The sequence below is a fragment of the Octopus bimaculoides genome, chromosome 5 (assembly GCF_001194135.2).
Source record: "Octopus bimaculoides isolate UCB-OBI-ISO-001 chromosome 5, ASM119413v2, whole genome shotgun sequence".
Taxonomy (NCBI): domain Eukaryota; kingdom Metazoa; phylum Mollusca; class Cephalopoda; order Octopoda; family Octopodidae; genus Octopus; species Octopus bimaculoides.
Window position 1 is genome coordinate 49,544,451 of NC_068985.1, and position 6,488 is coordinate 49,550,938.

At 35.5% G+C, this 6,488-nt stretch overlaps 1 protein-coding gene and 1 long non-coding RNA gene across 2 annotated transcripts in view; one reads left to right on the forward strand and one right to left on the reverse strand.

Moving 5' to 3' along the window:
- The window catches only part of LOC106874958 (FYVE, RhoGEF and PH domain-containing protein 2), a 499,830-nt gene that overhangs the window by 279,649 nt on the left and 213,693 nt on the right, over positions 1–6,488 (reverse strand). The gene's annotated exons all lie outside the window — the stretch shown is intronic.
- LOC128247923 (uncharacterized) overlaps positions 2,165–6,488 on the forward strand; it is a 9,097-nt gene continuing 4,773 nt past the window's right edge. Inside the window, exon 1 of the long non-coding RNA XR_008264267.1 lies at positions 2,165–2,671. This is a non-coding gene — a long non-coding RNA (uncharacterized LOC128247923). The remainder of the gene's footprint in view (positions 2,672–6,488) is intronic.

Here is a 6,488-nt window from a genome sequence, read left to right on the forward strand (position 1 = left end):
GTGTGTGTGTGTGTGTGTGTGTGTGTGTGTGTGTGTGTGTGTGTGTGTGTGTGCATGTGTGTATGCATGTGTGTGTGTGTCTATGCATCTATGTTCATCAGCCCCACTGATTTACAACTGGTGTTAGAATGGTTATGTCCCTGTAACTTAGCAGTTCAGCTAAAAAGAGCAATAGAAGAAGAATTAGGCTTAAAAAAATAAGGCCTGGGGTTGATTTGTTTGACTAAAACACTTCAAGGTTGTGCTCCAGCATGATTGAAACAAGTAAAAGATAATATATATATACATAAGTATATATTTATATACTTTTACAGACATGTGTATACACACACATATATATGCATTAACACACATGGTGCTCCAGCATGGCTGAAGTTAAATGACTGAAACAAATAAAAGATTATATACACACACACACACACACATACATATATAGACACATACACATAGCAATACATGCATACACATATGTGTATGTATATCCATATACACATACGTATGTACACATACTCTGAGGAGAAAAAGTGAGCGAGAGAGAATGAATTATGTAGGATAGTTTTTTAAAAAAAAGAAAGCACTTCAACATAATTCCTGACAATAAAATAGCAGCTATTTTCTATGTTACCCCAGTAAATTTCAATTACGTCATTAAAAAAAACCACACATCAGTCTATGGTGCTCCCTCCCTCTGTAAACTTTAAATAACTCAACAGGATATACATACTCAAAAAACATCATTAACCAACGCAAACTAACATCATATAGGAAATATAGAGATGAAGTGCTACAATGAAGAAGGATATTGGGGAGGTGAAAGTTGGTAGTAGGAGTGGTATTTGGAATTTTGGTGAAAGTTCTGATATTTAGAATTATGATAGAAATAGTGATTGGATTCGCAATGATTAAAAGGAATATTGTTGTTATTGTCATTCTTTAGTCCCATGTCAGCTCTGATCAAACAGTTCAATGATCAAAGACCTTCAAGATATGGCAATCTAGGAGTCTTTTCAAACATTATTTATTCAGAATATATTGTTCAATATGTCTTTTACTTTTAAGACAGTATTTTGAGCAACAACAGAGAGGTATCTTCATTAGCTTGTTAAAATGACTTTCAAAGTGTAATGAGAAAAGTGGTGTTTGGAAGTGTAATAACAGAGGTGCTGTTTGAAAGTGTAATGACAGAGGTGGTGTTTGAAAGTATAATGACAAAAGTAGTGTTTGGATGTGAAATGGAAGAAGTGGTATTTCAAAGTGCAATCATAGAAGTGGTGTTTGGCAGTATAATGATAGAAGCAGTACTTGTAAGTGTAATGACAGAAGTGGTGTTTGGAAGTGTAATGATGGAAGCAGTGTTTGGAAGCGTAATGGAAGAAGCATATTTTGAAAGTGTAATGGAAGAAGCATATTTTGAAAGTGTAATGGTAGAAATGGTGTTTGGAAGTGTAATTGTTGAGGTAATATTTGGAAGTGTAATGGTAAGAGCAGTGTCTGGAAGTGTAATGGAAGAAGTGCTGTTTGGAAGTGTAATTGTAGAAGCAATGTTTTGAAGTGTAATGATAGAAGTTGTGTCTTGAAGTGTAGTATCAAAACGGTGTTTGGAAGAAGTATAATGAGAGAAGCAGCATTTGGAGTTGTAATGGTAGAAGCGGTGCTTGGAAGTGTAATGGTAGAAGCAGTGCTTGGAAATGTAATGGTAGAAGCAGTGTTTGGAAGTGTAATGGTAGAAGCAGTGCTTGGGAATGTAATGGTAGAAGCAGTGTTTGGAAGTGTAATGGTAGAAGCAGTGTTTGGAAGTGTAATGGTAGAAGCGGTGCTTGGAAGTGTAATGGTAGAAGCGGTGCTTGGAAGTGTAATGGTAGAAGCAGTGTTTGGAAGTGTAATGGTAGAAGTGGTGTTTCAAAGTGTAATGACAAAAGAGGTGTTTGGAAGAAGTGTAATGAGAGAAGCAGCATTTGGAAGCATGATGACAGAAGTGATGTTTGGAAGTGTAATGGTAGAAATAGTGTTTGGAAGTATAATTGTAGAAGCAGTGTTTGGAAGTGTAATTGTAGAGGGAAGTGTAACTGTAGAGTGGTGTTTGGAAGTGTAATTGTAGAGTGGTGTTTGGAAGTGTAATGGTAGAAGTGGTGTTTGAAAGAAGTGTAACAGTAGAAGCAGCATTTGGAAGAGTAATGACAGAAGTGGTGTTTAGAAGTATGGTGATAAATATGACATATTTAATTCTTTTATCCCAAAATGTGAGCCAGTCTGAAAAAATATGAATACATATGATTATGTAATAATGAATACATTATGATTGAGTAGGGGACAGAGCATCATGGCTGAAATAGTTGTAGTCACAGAACTGAAATAGAAGTAAACAATAACAACAGCAACTCTATGTCCTCTCTCTCTACCTCAATCTCAAATGATGGGTATTATCCCAAGATTTCAAAATCATTTTCCTTATATTAACTAAACTTAGGAACTTTGTTATGGACTAAAATAAAAGCAGGATGGATACAATTCATTGTTTGAACCATTTGCTGTCCATATGTAAAATATTTTACATTGCTAACAGGAAGTTTTTGTATAGAAAAGGATATAACTATTCTACTGCGATGCAATTTAAACAAAATACAATAAAAACACTTGAACTGAATATGAAGTTCTTGGAATCAAGAATCTGGTAGGCCACATTTTGTAAACATCTCTAGAATCCGTTTAGCTAATATTTATTAGAGAAAACTTGGATTTACAATTGTAAGTAATGAAAATAATATGAGCTTTGTTTTGAGTTAACAATACTGATGCTTGTTTACACATACAAAAATTCTTGAAACAAACATATATATATATATATGCACACCATATCTGTTTCCATTTTTTATGCAAAAATAGGAACGTTTAATAGATATATTCATTCATTTTACATATATAATGTACATGCATATACATACACATACACACACACACACAGATATACACATGTCTGTGTGCAGTCACATATACACACACGCTCGTAGTGATATTAAGTAAAGTTGTTTACTGTACATTAAAACACTAAACATCATAATTAAGCTACATCATTTTATTAAAGAACTGTGATAAGAATCTAATAGAAACATCATGAAAATGATACATAATGTGCTCTCTCTCTCTCTCTCTCTCTCTCTCTCTCTCTCTCTCTCTCCACACACACACATACACATCCAGACATGTTTACATCCTCTTCATCTAAGATGACTGCACCTACAGTGGTGCTCCAGCATGACTGAAATCACATGACTGAAATGAGTAAAAGAAAAAAAGCACCTTTTGAGCGTTGGGCCTCATAGAGGCAATGATCACTGAGACCTTTGGCAATATGCTGTGCTTCAGTAGAAGATCCATCAAGCCAAGTGAAACCATAGTCATGGCATATACTGGTGTCACACAACTGGCACCTGTGCTGGTGGCACATAGAAGCACCCATTACACTCTCAGAGTGGTTGGTGTTAGGAAGGGCATCCAGCCATAGAAACCATGCCAAATCAGACTGGAGTCTGATGCAGCTCCTCAGCTTCCCAGCCCTGGTAAAACCATCCAATCCATGCCAGCATGGATAACGGATGTTAAATGATGATGATGATCATCATCATAACACAGTGTGAAGCAATTGTTGTTGTCACTAGGCTTAACTCATCATAAAGCAAATACCATCACGAGTGATGATATCCAGACTACAGTGGAAAAGGCAAACCACTGGGTTTGGTTGAAAAGAGATGATCAGCAATAGTTTGAAGAATACTGAGTGAAACCTAGTAACCAGTTGATGTAGAAAGTGAGGCCTCATTTCAGTGGGTGGAGCCAGTGCACAATAATGTTGTTGAGGAGAAGGCCCCAAAATGTGGCACATTCTCTCCTGATGACCTCATAAGTTTGCTAGTATCCAATATGCAGAGCTTTCATCTGGTAACACTTGCATTTGCAAGCTGTTTGCAAAAAATCTAAATATATATATATACACACTATGAGGATATTTAAACCTTTTATAGGGATAGTTTTATCTAAGATACCCTGGTTTAATATATTTTGAAGAAATATTTCCTCAATGTTGTTTTTCATGTACCACCAGCACAAGTGCCAGTAAGGCGATGCTGATAATGATCATGCTTGGATGGTGCTCTTAGCGCTCCACTAGCATAGATGCCAGTCATGCGGTGCTGTCATCGAATTTGATTTCGATTTCACTTGCCTCAACAGGTCTTCGCAAGCAGAGTTTAGTGTCCAATGAAAGAAAGGTACGCCTAAGTGGGCTGGTTACACCACTGGCATAGGCCACGGGTTATGGTCTCACTTGGCCTGCCGGGTCTTCACACACACACACACACACACCCAAATACTTACATACTTTTATTTATATTGGGTGTATATGCATTTTATTGGTTGGCCTGTAGTAGGATAATAAGTGAGTATTGTTCAGTCTGCAACCTTTCATTTTATCACTATATTAAATTACAGCCAATCAAATTGATAGTATAAGACTAAATTAAAATTTTTTTTAAAAAAACCCTGAAAGATAATAACATAATTGATAAGATAGAAAATACAATTATGTATTTTCCCACAATGTTGAATGTGACAAACTGTACAAAGATATTGTGTACTAAAAGGTCAGCAGGCCAGCCTATAGTTAGTTACAATAAATATTAACTCTTAGAAGCATATCTGCAGAACTGTGGCCCATCATATTCTTGTATATAATAATGAAATGTAGAAATTCCACAGCAGATCACTGCAGTGCAATCAAGGCTGTGTAGTTAAGAAGATTGTTTTATAACCACATGGTTCTGGATTCAATCCCAGTGGTGACATATTAGGTAAGTGTCTTCTACCATAGCTAAGAGTTAACAAATGCCTTGTGAAATTTGGTAAACTAAAACTTCCAAATATATATATATGTATATATATATATATATTGGAGCCTGGTGTTGCCATCCGGTTTCACCAGTCCTCAGTCAAATCGTCCAACCCATGCTAGCATGGAAAGCGGACGTTAAACGATGATGATGATGATGATGATGATGATGATGATATGTATGTCACAATATATGGATTCAAGTAATCTGGTAGTACTCATAAAAAAACTGCTTAATGTATCATTCTACAAAACATATAGAATATGTAATACAAGAGAAAATGTTAAGAAGTGTATAGAGTCATAAATGACAGAGAAATAGTTTGATGAAATTTTATTTAATAATAAGAAAATTCTAATATCATAACAAATTGCTTTGTAACTTAAAATATGTAAGTAATTTATATTATATTTATTATATTTTAACCCTTTCGTTACCAACCAGGCTGAAACCGTCTCTGGCTCTGAGTACAAATGTCTTGTTTCCATAAGTTTTGAATAAAAATCTTCCACCAAACCTAAGTCACAATTTATGTTCCTAACACCAGCTGAATAACTAAGTTATTTTACTAAATTCTTTGTTATATTTTAAGTAACTGAAAGAAACACAGAGCATCTCAAAATAAATACAGTAACGAAAGGCTTAAATGCATAAAATCCTTCAAAATAATGCAAAAATGCCTTCAAAATGATGCAGAATTTAAGCTTCCTCAATGTGTTCCATGCAAGTCTTCTTTGGTGTGCTGGACTGGATTTTCCAGTTTATATCATTAATACTTTTGTACATTTCACCACTTTTGTTGCTTGGAATCTACATTGGATGTTTCAAGTGCATTTGGATGCTTAACCAGAAAGGATCAACAGGAAATACTTTATTCCATTAAGTTATAAGAGAATTAATGTCAAGTATTTTGACAGAAGGAAAGCAAATAGCAGATAAAAAAAGGGCTCATAACATAAATGCATGTTTGTCTTAACTTTTCCTACATTTGCTCTATTTTCCACAACTAGTAATACTTCTAAGTATAGTAGTTACTTGACCAATATATTGGAAGCAGATAGGGCCACAAGCTGACGGAATCATGAGCACGCCGAGTGAAATGCTTAGCAGTTTTTCGTCTGCCGCTACATTCTGAGTTCAAATTCCACCAAGGTTGACTTTGCCTTTCATCCTTTCGGAGTCAATTAAATAAGTAAAGTATAAGTACCAGTTACGCACTGAGATCGATGTAATCGATTTAATCTCTTTGTCTGTCCTTGTTTGTCCCCTCTATGTTTAGCCATTTATGGGCAATAAAGAAATAAATATATTGGTAGCAGACTGGAACATGAAGATCTATGTGGAACTCGAAATATAATAGTAGCAGTCATACAGCTATTTGAACACACAAGATATTCTAATATTCTAAGATATACGATATAGCCAGCCATCACTCAGGAGTGAGTATGGCTTAGTTAAGAGGTACCATGTTTTTGCAAATTGTTTTGTGTGTCAATATAATTGCAAGCAAACATAAAATGCCCAACCAGTCCCTCACCTTAGCTCAGTGTCATATCTCAGATGTGATAGCTTGAGAGAGAGAGGGGGGGGGAGAGAGAGGGGGGA